At 40.3% G+C, this 13,732-nt stretch overlaps 3 non-coding genes across 3 annotated transcripts; 2 read left to right on the plus strand and 1 right to left on the minus strand.

Moving 5' to 3' along the window:
- Positions 1-403: 403 nt before the first annotated feature.
- TRNAK-UUU (transfer RNA lysine (anticodon UUU)) lies at positions 404-476 on the minus strand. The gene has a single exon. It is a non-coding gene; the product is annotated as a tRNA-Lys (tRNA).
- Positions 477-4,866: 4,390 nt separating this feature from the next.
- Positions 4,867-4,939, plus strand: TRNAK-UUU (transfer RNA lysine (anticodon UUU)). Its single transcript has one exon. It is a non-coding gene; the product is annotated as a tRNA-Lys (tRNA).
- Positions 4,940-9,078: 4,139 nt separating this feature from the next.
- TRNAK-UUU (transfer RNA lysine (anticodon UUU)) lies at positions 9,079-9,151 on the plus strand. The gene has a single exon. It is a non-coding gene; the product is annotated as a tRNA-Lys (tRNA).
- The last annotated feature ends 4,581 nt before the right edge of the window (positions 9,152-13,732 follow it).

The raw sequence follows: 13,732 nt of genomic DNA on the forward strand, positions 1-13,732 counted from the left end.
AGATCATAATTTCTTTAGACCTTTTATCAGCACACAAGTTACACCCACATTGCACCCCCATGATGACCTCATGGGAGACCGGTTGTGCGATGCCCTCAGCCCTTCAGGATTTTATGAAATTCCCAACTTATGTGATATCTTCACCCCTGATGATCGCAAAAGTTTGAGATTGCCGCCATATCTTTTATCGGATTTTACCACTACCCAGAGACCAAACATGACATGGCTGTTGTTAGCGATGTGTCCACTATTGATTTGTGGCTTACAGGCAGGAGATACAGTTATGAAAAACATGCATCTTCTGAATATCACCATAGCAGAACCACATAAAAGTGCCAAATAGTGACTGAGTACCGTCATACCATATCCATGGTACATAACATTATCATTTATTAAAATCTTACGCCTGAACAGGGACTTGAACCCTGGACCCTCAGATTAAAAGTGTGATGCTCTACCGACTGAGCTATCCAGGGTCTCTACTTGGACATTCTCGCTGGGTACTGTAATTCTTCCATCCCGTTACTAAATTTTGTTGCCCCTTTTTGGACTTGCTCTAGTTCCACAAAAATCATAATTTCCAGGCTTGAATTGGGCAGGTTAATCTTTGCGAAGTACATGTGAATCAAGCCGCATACAAGGTTATCCTGGAAAAACAGTTGACTCCTTCTGCTCAGGCAACGTTCCCCAACTCTGAGGACTGGTTTTTCCAGCAGAACAATGCACCATGCCACACGGCTAGGTAAACCAACGTGTGGATGAAGGAACACTAGCTCAAATCGCTGTCATGGCCAGCCCAATCTCCAAACCTGAACCCCATTGAAAACCTCTTGAATGTGAGGAAGATGGATAGTCACAAGCCATCAAACAAAGAAGAACTGCTTAAATTTTTGTACCAGGAGTGGCATAATGTCACCCAAAAGCAGTGTGAAAGACTGGTGGAAAGCATGCCAAGACACATGAAAGCTGTGATTAAAAATCATGGTTATTCCACAAAATATTGATTTCTGAACTCTTCCTGAGATAAAACATTAGTATTGTTGTTTCTAAATAATTATGAACTTGTTTTCGTAGCATTATTTGAGGTCTGCAAGCACTGCATTTTTTTTTGCTATTTTGACCATTTTTCATTTTCTGAAAATAAGTACAAAATTTAGTGCTTGGAAATTCGAAGACATGTTGTCAGTAGTTTATAGAATATAAGAGCAATTTACATTTTACTCAAAAATATACCTATAAAGAGAAAATTAAGACAAACTGAAAATTTTGCAGTGGTCTCTTAATTTTTGCCAGAGCTGTAGTTAGCAAGGCCGAAAAAAGACATTTGTCCATCCAGTTCAGCCTATATTCCGTCAGAAGAAATCCCCAAATCTACGTCCTTCTAAAGAACCTAATAACTGCAAGATACAATATTGTTACGCTCCAGGAAGACATCCGGGCCTCTCTTGAACCCCTTGACTGAGTTCGCCATCCCCACCTCTTCAGACAAGGAATTCCAAATTCTCCCTTCCCTACCAGTAAAGAATCCTTTTCTATGTTGGTGGAGAAACCTTTTCTCCTCCAGACGCAGAGAATGCCCCCTTGTGACCGTCACCTTCCTTGGTATAAACAGATCCTCGGAGAGATATTTGTATTGTCCCCTTATATACTTATACATGGTTATGAGATCGCCCTTCAGTTGCCTCTTTTCTAGACTAAATAATACTTTTTTGCTAATCTCTCTGGGTATTGTAGTTCCTCCATCCCCTTTATTAATTTTGTTGCCCTTCTTTGTACTCGTTCTAGTTCCACACAGATCATAATTTCTTTAGACCTTTTATCAGCACACAAGTAAGACCCACATTGCACCCCCATGATGACCTCATGGGAGACCGGTTGTGGGATGCCCTCAGCCCTTCAGGATTTTATGAAATTCCCAACTTATGTGATATCTTCACCCCTGATGATCGCAAAAGTTTGAGATTGCCGCCATATCTTTTATCGGATTTTACCACTACCCAGAGACCAAACATGACATGGCTGTTGTTATCGATCTGTCCACTATTGATTTGTGGCTTACAGGCAGGAGATACAGTTATGAAAAATGTGCATCTTCTGAATATCACCATAACAGAACCGCATAATAGTGCCAAATAGTGACTGAGTACAGTCATACCATATCCATGGTACATAACATTACCATTTATTGAAACAAACCCTGGACCCTCAGATTAAAAGTCTGATGCTCTACCGACTGAGCTATCCGGGCTCTCTACTTTGACAATCTCGCTGGGTACTGTAATTCTACCATCCCGTTACTAAATTTTGTTGCCCCTTTTTGGACTTGCTCTAGTTCCACAAAAATCATAATTTCCAGGCTTGAATTGGGCAGGTTAATCTTTGTGAAGTACATGTGAATCAAGCCGCATACAAGGTTATCCTGGAAAAACAGTTGACTCCTTCTGCTCAGGCAACATTCCCCAACTCTTAGGACTGGTTTTTCCAGCAGAACAATGCACCATGCCACACGGCTAGGTAAACCAACGTGTGGATGAAGGAACACTAGCTCAAATCGCTGTCATGGACAGCCCAATCTCCAAACCTGAACCCCATTGAAAACCTCTTGAATGTGAGGAAGATGGATAGTCACAAGCCATCAAACAAAGAAGAACTGCTTAAATTTTTGTACCAGGAGTGGCATAATGTCACCCAAAAGCAGTGTGAAAGACTGGTGGAAAGCATGCCAAGACACATGAAAGCTGTGATTAAAAATCATGGTTATTCCACAAAATATTGATTTCTGAACTCTTCCTGAGCTAAAACATTAGTATTGTTGTTTCTAAATAATTATGAACTTGTTTTCGTAGCATTATTTGAGGTCTGCAAGCACTGCATTTTTTTTTTTGCTATTTTGACCATTTTTCATTTTCTGAAAATAAGTACAAAATTTAGTGCTTGGAAATTCGAAGACATGTTGTCAGTAGTTTATAGAATATAAGAGCAATTTACATTTTACTCAAAAATATACCTATAAAGAGAAAATTAAGACAAACTGAAAATTTTGCAGTGGTCTCTTAATTTTTGCCAGAGCTGTAGTTAGCAAGGCCGAAAAAAGACATTTGTCCATCCAATATTCCGTCAGAAGAAATCCGCAGATCTACGTCCTTCTAAAGAACCTAATAACTGCAAGATACAATATTGTTACGCTCCAGGAAGACATCCGGGCCTCTCTTGAACCCCTTGACTGAGTTCGCCATCCCCACCTCCTCAGACAAGGAATTCCAGATTCTCCCTGCCCTACCAGTAAAGAATCCTTTTCTATGTTGGTGGAAAAACCTTCTCTCCTCCAGATGCAGAGAATGCCCCCTTGTGACCGTCACCTTCCTTGGTATAAACAGATCCTCGGAGAGAAATTTGTATTGTCCCCTTATATACTTATACATGGTTATGAGATCACCCCTCAGTTGCCTCTTTTCTAGACTAAATAATACTTTTTTGCTAATCTCTCTGGGTATTGTAGTTGTTGCCCTTCTTTGTACTCGCTCTAGTTCCACACAGATCATAATTTCTTTAGACCTTTTATCAGCATACAAGTTACACCCACATTGCACCCCCATGACGACCTCACCTATTTTACATAACATTACCATTTATTAAAAGCTTACGCCCGAACAGGGATTTGAACCCTGGACCCTCAGATTAAAAGTCTGATGCATCAGACAAATATACAATACAAATATCTCTCCGAGGATCTGTTTATACCAAGGAAGGTGACGGTCACAAGGGGGCATTCTCTGCATCTGGAGGAGAGAAGGTTTTTCCACCAACATAGAAAAGGATTCTTTACTGGTAGGGCAGGGAGAATCTGGAATTCCTTGTCTGAGGAGGTGGGGATGGCGAACTCAGTCAAGGGGTTCAAGAGAGGCCCGGATGTCTTCCTGGAGCGTAACAATATTGTATCTTGCAGTTATTAGGTTCTTTAGAAGGACGTAGATCTGGGGATTTCTTCTGACGGAATATAGGCTGAACTGGACGGACAAATGTCTTTTTTCGGCCTTGCTAACTACAGCTCTGGCAAAAATTAAGAGACCACTGCAAAATCTTCAGTTTGTCTTAATTTTCTCTTTATAGGTATATTTTTGAGTAAAATGTAAATTGCTCTTATATTCTATAAACTACTGACAACATGTCTTCGAATTTCCAAGCACTAAATTTTGTACTTATTTTCAGAAAATGAAAAATGGTCAAAATAGCAAAAAAAATGCAGTGCTTGCAGACCTCAAATAATGCTACGAAAACAAGTTCATAATTATTTAGAAACAACAATACTAATGTTTTATCTCAGGAAGAGTTCAGAAATCAATATTTTGTGGAATAACCATGATTTTTAATCACAGCTTTCATGTGTCTTGGCATGCTTTCCACCAGTCTTTCACACTGCTTTTGGGTGACATTATGCCACTCCTGGTACAAAAATTTAAGCAGTTCTTCTTTGTTTGATGGCTTGTGACTATCCATCTTCCTCACATTCAAGAGGTTTTCAATGGGGTTCAGGTTTGGAGATTGGGCTGGCCATGACAGCGATTTGAGCTAGTGTTCCTTCATCCACACGTTGGTTTACCTAGCCGTGTGGCATGGTGCATTGTTCTGCTGGAAAAGCCAGTCCTCAGAGTTGGGGAACGTTTCCTGAGCAGAAGGAATCAACAATTTTTCCAGGATAACCTTGTATGTGGCTTGATTCACATGTCCTTCGCAAAGATTAACCTGCCCAATTCAAGCCTGGAAATTATGATTTTTGTGGAACTAGAGCAAGTCCAAAAAGGGGCAACAAAATTTAGTAACGGGATGAAAGAATTACGGTACCCAGCGAGACTATCAATGTAGAGAGCCCGGGTAGCTCAGTCGGTAGAGCATCAGACTTTTAATCTGAGGGTCCAGGGTTCAAGTCCCTGTTCGGGCGTAAGCTTTTAATAAATGGTAATGTTATGTAAAATAGGTGAGGTCATCAATGTGGGTGTAACTTGTATGCTGATAAAAGGTCTAAAGAAATTATGATCTGTGTGGAACTAGAGCGAGTACAAAGAAGGGCAACAACTACAATACCCAGAGAGATTAGCAAAAAAGTATTATTTAGTCTAGAAACTGAGGGGTGATCTCATAACCATGTATAAGTATATATGTCTCCGAGGATCTGTTTATACCAAGGAAGGTGACGGTCACAAGGGTGCATTCTCTGCATCTGGAGGAGAGAAGGTTTTTCCACCAACATAGAAAAGGATTCTTTACTGGTAGGGCAGGGAGAATCTGGAATTCCTTGTCTGAGGAGGTGGGGATGGCGAACTCAGTCAAGGGGTTCAAGAGAGGCCCGGATGTCTTCCTGGAGCGTAACAATATTGTATCTTGCAGTTATTAGGTTCTTTAGAAGGACGTAGATCTGGGGATTTCTTCTGACGGAATATAGGCTGAACTGGACGGACAAATGTCTTTTTTCGGCCTTGCTAACTACAGCTCTGGCAAAAATTAAGAGACCACTGCAAAATCTTCAGTTTGTCTTAATTTTCTCTTTAGAGGTATATTTTTGAGTAAAATGTAAATTGCTCTTATATTCTATAAACTACTGACAACATGTCTTCGAATTTCCAAGCACTAAATTTTGTACTTATTTTCAGAAAATGAAAAATGGTCAAAATAGCAAAAAAAATGCAGTGCTTGCAGTCCTCAAATAATGCTACGAAAACAAGTTCATAATTATTTAGAAACAACAATACTAATGTTTTATCTCAGGAAGAGTTCAGAAATCAATATTTTGTGGAATAACCATGATTTTTAGTCACAGCTTTCATGTGTCTTGGCATGCTTTCCACCAGTCTTTCACACTGCTTTTGGGTGACATTATGCCACTCCTGGTACAAAAATTTAAGCAGTTCTTCTTTGTTTGATGGCTTGTGACTATCCATCTTCCTCACATTCAAGAGGTTTTCAATGGGGTTCAGGTTTGGAGATTGGGCTGGCCATGACAGCGATTTGAGCTAGTGTTCCTTCATCCACACGTTGGTTTACCTAGCCGTGTGGCATGGTGCATTGTTCTGCTGGAAAAGCCAGTCCTCAGAGTTGGGGAACGTTTCCTGAGCAGAAGGAATCAACTATTTTTCCAGGATAACCTTGTATGTGGCTTGATTCACATGTCCTTCGCAAAGATTAACCTGCCCAATTCAAGCCTGGAAATTATGATTTTTGTGGAACTAGAGCAAGTCCAAAAAGGGGCAACAAAATTTAGTAACGGGATGAAAGAATTACGGTACCCAGCGAGATTATCAATGTAGAGAGCCCGGATAGCTCAGTCGGTAGAGCAGGGTTCAAGTCCCTGTTCGGGCGTAAGCTTTTAATAAATGGTAATGTTATGTAAAATAGGTGAGGTCATCAATGTGGGTGTAACTTGTATGCTGATAAAAGGTCTAAAGAAATTATGATCTGTGTGGAACTAGAGCGAGTACAAAGAAGGGCAACAACTACAATACCCAGAGAGATTAGCAAAAAAGTATTATTTAGTCTAGAAACTGAGGGGTGATCTCATAACCATGTATAAGTATATATGTCTCCGAGGATCTGTTTATACCAAGGAAGGTGACGGTCACAAGGGTGCATTCTCTGCATCTGGAGGAGAGAAGGTTTTTCCACCAACATAGAAAAGGATTCTTTACTGGTAGGGCAGGGAGAATCTGGAATTCCTTGTCTGAGGAGGTGGGGATGGCGAACTCAGTCAAGGGGTTCAAGAGAGGCCCGGATGTCTTCCTGGAGCGTAACAATATTGTATCTTGCAGTTATTAGGTTCTTTAGAAGGACGTAGATCTGGGGATTTCTTCTGACGGAATATAGGCTGAACTGGACGGACAAATGTCTTTTTTCGGCCTTGCTAACTACAGCTCTGGCAAAAATTAAGAGACCACTGCAAAATCTTCAGTTTGTCTTAATTTTCTCTTTAGAGGTATATTTTTGAGTAAAATGTAAATTGCTCTTATATTCTATAAACTACTGACAACATGTCTTCGAATTTCCAAGCACTAAATTTTGTACTTATTTTCAGAAAATGAAAAATGGTCAAAATAGCAAAAAAAATGCAGTGCTTGCAGTCCTCAAATAATGCTACGAAAACAAGTTCATAATTATTTAGAAACAACAATACTAATGTTTTATCTCAGGAAGAGTTCAGAAATCAATATTTTGTGGAATAACCATGATTTTTAGTCACAGCTTTCATGTGTCTTGGCATGCTTTCCACCAGTCTTTCACACTGCTTTTGGGTGACATTATGCCACTCCTGGTACAAAAATTTAAGCAGTTCTTCTTTGTTTGATGGCTTGTGACTATCCATCTTCCTCACATTCAAGAGGTTTTCAATGGGGTTCAGGTTTGGAGATTGGGCTGGCCATGACAGCGATTTGAGCTAGTGTTCCTTCATCCACACGTTGGTTTACCTAGCCGTGTGGCATGGTGCATTGTTCTGCTGGAAAAGCCAGTCCTCAGAGTTGGGGAACGTTTCCTGAGCAGAAGGAATCAACTATTTTTCCAGGATAACCTTGTATGTGGCTTGATTCACATGTCCTTCGCAAAGATTAACCTGCCCAATTCAAGCCTGGAAATTATGATTTTTGTGGAACTAGAGCAAGTCCAAAAAGGGGCAACAAAATTTAGTAACGGGATGAAAGAATTACGGTACCCAGCGAGATTATCAATGTAGAGAGCCCGGATAGCTCAGTCGGTAGAGCAGGGTTCAAGTCCCTGTTCGGGCGTAAGCTTTTAATAAATGGTAATGTTATGTAAAATAGGTGAGGTCATCATGGGGGTGCAATGTGGGTGTAACTTGTATGCTGATAAAAGGTCTAAAGAAATTATGATCTGTGTGGAACTAGAGCGAGTACAAAGAAGGGCAACAACTACAATACCCATGTATAAGTATATATGTCTCCGAGGATCTGTTTATACCAAGGAAGGTGACGGTCACAAGGGTGCATTCTCTGCATCTGGAGGAGAGAAGGTTTTTCCACCAACATAGAAAAGGATTCTTTACTGGTAGGGCAGGGAGAATCTGGAATTCCTTGTCTGAGGAGGTGGGGATGGCGAACTCAGTCAAGGGGTTCAAGAGAGGCCCGGATGTCTTCCTGGAGCGTAACAATATTGTATCTTGCAGTTATTAGGTTCTTTAGAAGGACGTAGATCTGGGGATTTCTTCTGACGGAATATAGGCTGAACTGGACGGACAGTTCGGCCTTGCTAACTACAGCTCTGGCAAAAATTAAGAGACCACTGCAAAATCTTCAGTTTGTCTTAATTTTCTCTTTATAGGTATATTTTTGAGTAAAATGTAAATTGCTCTTATATTCTATAAACTACTGACAACATGTCTTCGAATTTCCAAGCACTAAATTTTGTACTTATTTTCAGAAAATGAAAAATGGTCAAAATAGCAAAAAAAATGCAGTGCTTGCAGACCTCAAATAATGCTACGAAAACAAGTTCATAATTATTTAGAAACAACAATACTAATGTTTTATCTCAGGAAGAGTTCAGAAATCAATATTTTGTGGAATAACCATGATTTTTAATCACAGCTTTCATGTGTCTTGGCATGCTTTCCACCAGTCTTTCACACTGCTTTTGGGTGACATTATGCCACTCCTGGTACAAAAATGTAAGCAGTTCTTCTTTGTTTGATAGCTTGTGACTATCCATCTTCCTCACATTCAAGAGGTTTTCAATGGGGTTCAGGTTTGGAGATTGGGCTGGCCATGACAGCGATTTGAGCTAGTGTTCCTTCATCCACACGTTGGTTTACCTAGCCGTGTGGCATGGTGCATTGTTCTGCTGGAAAAGCCAGTCCTCAGAGTTGGGGAACGTTTCCTGAGCAGAAGGAATCAACTATTTTTCCAGGATAACTTTGTATGTGGCTTGATTCACATGTTCTTCGCAAAGATTAACCTGCCCAATTCAAGCCTGGAAATTATGATTTTTGTGGAACTAGAGCAAGTCCAAAAAGGGGCAACAAAATTTAGTAACGGGATGAAAGAATTACGGTACCCAGCGAGATTATCAATGTAGAGAGCCCGGATAGCTCAGTCGGTAGAGCATCAGACTTTTAATCTGAGGGTCCAGGGTTCAAGTCCCTGTTCGGGCGTAAGCTTTTAATAAATGGTAATGTTATGTAAAATAGGTGAGGTCATCATGGGGGTGCAATGTGGGTGTAACTTGTATGCTGATAAAAGGTCTAAAGAAATTATGATCTGTGTGGAACTAGAGCGAGTACAAAGAAGGGCAACAACTACAATACCCAGAGAGATTAGCAAAAAAGTATTATTTAGTCTAGAAACTGAGGGGTGATCTCATAACCATGTATAAGTATATATGTCTCCGAGGATCTGTTTATACCAAGGAAGGTGACGGTCACAAGGGTGCATTCTCTGCATCTGGAGGAGAGAAGGTTTTTCCACCAACATAGAAAAGAATTCTTTACTGGTAGGGCAGGGAGAATCTGGAATTCCTTGTCTGAGGAGGTGGGGATGGCGAACTCAGTCAAGGGGTTCAAGAGAGGCCCGGATGTCTTCCTGGAGCGTAACAATATTGTATCTTGCAGTTATTAGGTTCTTTAGAAGGACGTAGATCTGGGGATTTCTTCTGACGGAATATAGGCTGAACTGGACGGACAGTTCGGCCTTGCTAACTACAGCTCTGGCAAAAATTAAGAGACCACTGCAAAATCTTCAGTTTGTCTTAATTTTCTCTTTATAGGTATATTTTTGAGTAAAATGTAAATTGCTCTTATATTCTATAAACTACTGACAACATGTCTTCGAATTTCCAAGCACTAAATTTTGTACTTATTTTCAGAAAATGAAAAATGGTCAAAATATCAAAAAAAATGCAGTGCTTGCAGACCTCAAATAATGCTACGAAAACAAGTTCATAATTATTTAGAAACAACAATACTAATGTTTTATCTCAGGAAGAGTTCAGAAATCAATATTTTGTGGAATAACCATGATTTTTAATCACAGCTTTCATGTGTCTTGGCATGCTTTCCACCAGTCTTTCACACTGCTTTTGGGTGACATTATGCCACTCCTGGTACAAAAATTTAAGCAGTTCTTCTTTGTTTGATAGCTTGTGACTATCCATCTTCCTCACATTCAAGAGGTTTTCAATGGGGTTCAGGTTTGGAGATTGGGCTGGCCATGACAGCGATTTGAGCTAGTGTTCCTTCATCCACATGTTGGTTTACCTAGCCGTGTGGCATGGTGCATTGTTCTGCTGGAAAAGCCAGTCCTCAGAGTTGGGGAACGTTGCCTGAGCAGAAGGAATCAACTATTTTTCCAGGATAACCTTGTATGTGGCTTGATTCACATGTCCTTCGCAAAGATTAACCTGCCCAATTCAAGCCTGGAAATTATGATTTTTGTGGAACTAGAGCAAGTCCAAAAAGGGGCAACAAAATTTAGTAACGGGATGGAAGAATTACGGTACCCAGCGAGATTATCAATGTAGAGAGCCCGGATAGCTCAGTCGGTAGAGCAGGGTTCAAGTCCCTGTTCGGGCGTAAGCTTTTAATAAATGGTAATGTTATGTAAAATAGGTGAGGTCATCATGGGGGTGCAATGTGGGTGTAACTTGTATGCTGATAAAAGGTCTAAAGAAATTATGATCTGTGTGGAACTAGAGCGAGTACAAAGAAGGGCAACAACTACAATACCCAGAGAGATTAGCAAAAAAGTATTATTTTGTCTAGAAATTGAGGGGTGATCTCATAACCATGTATAAGTATATAAGGGGACAATACAAATATCTCTCCGAGGATCTGTTTATACCAAGGAAGGTGACGGTCACAAGGTTGCATTCTCTGCATCTGGAGGAGAGAAGGTTTTTCCACCAACATAGAAAAGGATTCTTTACTGGTAGGGCAGGGAGAATCTGGAATTCCTTGTCTGAGGAGGTGGGGATGGCGAACTCAGTCAAGGGGTTCAAGAGAGTCCCGGATGTCTTCCTGGAGCGTAACAATATTGTATCTTGCAGTTATTAGGTTCTTTAGAAGGACGTAGATCTGGGGATTTCTTCTGACGGAATATAGGCTGAACTGGACGGACAGTTCGGCCTTGCTAACTACAGCTCTGGCAAAAATTAAGAGACCACTGCAAAATCTTCAGTTTGTCTTAATTTTCTCTTTATAGGTATATTTTTGAGTAAAATGTAAATTGCTCTTATATTCTATAAACTACTGACAACATGTCTTCGAATTTCCAAGCACTAAATTTTGTACTTATTTTCAGAAAATGAAAAATGGTCAAAATATCAAAAAAAATGCAGTGCTTGCAGACCTCAAATAATGCTACGAAAACAAGTTCATAATTATTTAGAAACAACAATACTAATGTTTTATCTCAGGAAGAGTTCAGAAATCAATATTTTGTGGAATAACCATGATTTTTAATCACAGCTTTCATGTGTCTTGGCATGCTTTCCACCAGTCTTTCACACTGCTTTTGGGTGACATTATGCCACTCCTGGTACAAAAATTTAAGCAGTTCTTCTTTGTTTGATAGCTTGTGACTATCCATCTTCCTCACATTCAAGAGGTTTTCAATGGGGTTCAGGTTTGGAGATTGGGCTGGCCATGACAGCGATTTGAGCTAGTGTTCCTTCATCCACACGTTGGTTTACCTAGCCGTGTGGCATGGTGCATTGTTCTGCTGGAAAAGCCAGTCCTCAGAGTTGGGGAACGTTGCCTGAGCAGAAGGAATCAACTATTTTTCCAGGATAACCTTGTATGTGGCTTGATTCACATGTCCTTCGCAAAGATTAACCTGCCCAATTCAAGCCTGGAAATTATGATTTTTGTGGAACTAGAGCAAGTCCAAAAAGGGGCAACAAAATTTAGTAACGGGATGGAAGAATTACGGTACCCAGCGAGATTATCAATGTAGAGAGCCCGGTAGAGCATCAGACTTTTAATCTGAGGGTCCAGGGTTCAAGTCCCTGTTCGGGCGTAAGCTTTTAATAAATGGTAATGTTATGTAAAATAGGTGAGGTCATCATGGGGGTGCAATGTGGGTGTAACTTGTATGCTGATAAAAGGTCTAAAGAAATTATGATCTGTGTGGAACTAGAGCGAGTACAAAGAAGGGCAACAACTACAATACCCAGAGAGATTAGCAAAAAAGTATTATTTAGTCTAGAAACTGAGGGGTGATCTCATAACCATGTATAAGTATATATGTCTCCGAGGATCTGTTTATACCAAGGAAGGTGACGGTCACAAGGGTGCATTCTCTGCATCTGGAGGAGAGAAGGTTTTTCCACCAACATAGAAAAGGATTCTTTACTGGTAGGGCAGGGAGAATCTGGAATTCCTTGTCTGAGGAGGTGGGGATGGCGAACTCAGTCAAGGGGTTCAAGAGAGGCCCGGATGTCTTCCTGGAGCGTAACAATATTGTATCTTGCAGTTATTAGGTTCTTTAGAAGGACGTAGATCTGGGGATTTCTTCTGACGGAATATAGGCTGAACTGGACGGACAGTTCGGCCTTGCTAACTACAGCTCTGGCAAAAATTAAGAGACCACTGCAAAATCTTCAGTTTGTCTTAATTTTCTCTTTATAGGTATATTTTTGAGTAAAATGTAAATTGCTCTTATATTCTATAAACTACTGACAACATGTCTTCGAATTTCCAAGCACTAAATTTTGTACTTATTTTCAGAAAATGAAAAATGGTCAAAATAGCAAAAAAAATGCAGTGCTTGCAGACCTCAAATAATGCTACGAAAACAAGTTCATAATTATTTAGAAACAACAATACTAATGTTTTATCTCAGGAAGAGTTCAGAAATCAATATTTTGTGGAATAACCATGATTTTTAATCACAGCTTTCATGTGTCTTGGCATGCTTTCCACCAGTCTTTCACACTGCTTTTGGGTGACATTATGCCACTCCTGGTACAAAAATTTAAGCAGTTCTTCTTTGTTTGATAGCTTGTGACTATCCATCTTCCTCACATTCAAGAGGTTTTCAATGGGGTTCAGGTTTGGAGATTGGGCTGGCCATGACAGCGATTTGAGCTAGTGTTCCTTCATCCACACGTTGGTTTACCTAGCCGTGTGGCATGGTGCATTGTTCTGCTGGAAAAGCCAGTCCTCAGAGTTGGGGAACGTTTCCTGAGCAGAAGGAATCAACTATTTTTCCAGGATAACCTTGTATGTGGCTTGATTCACATGTTCTTCGCAAAGATTAACCTGCAGAATTCAAGCCTGGAAATTATGATTTTTGTGGAACTAGAGCAAGTCCAAAAAGGGGCAACAAAATTTAGTAACGGGATGGAAGAATTACGGTACCCAGCGAGATTATCAATGTAGAGAGCCCGGATAGCTCAGTCGGTAGAGCATCAGACTTTTAATCTGAGGGTCCAGGTTCGGGCGTAAGCTTTTAATAAATGGTAATGTTATGTAAAATAGGTGAGGTCATCATGGGGGTGCAATGTGGGTGTAACTTGTATGCTGATAAAAGGTCTAAAGAAATTATGATCTGTGTGGAACTAGAGCGAGTACAAAGAAGGGCAACAACTACAATACCCAGAGAGATTAGCAAAAAAGTATTATTTTGTCTAGAAACTGAGGGGTGATCTCATAACCATGTATAAGTATATAAGGGGACAATACAAATATCTCTCCGAGGATCTGTTTATACCAAGGAAGGTGACGGTCACAAGGGGG

Source organism: Dendrobates tinctorius, unplaced genomic scaffold (assembly GCF_039654945.1).
Source record: "Dendrobates tinctorius isolate UK_male_01 unplaced genomic scaffold, ASM3965494v1 ptg000099l, whole genome shotgun sequence".
Taxonomy (NCBI): domain Eukaryota; kingdom Metazoa; phylum Chordata; class Amphibia; order Anura; family Dendrobatidae; genus Dendrobates; species Dendrobates tinctorius.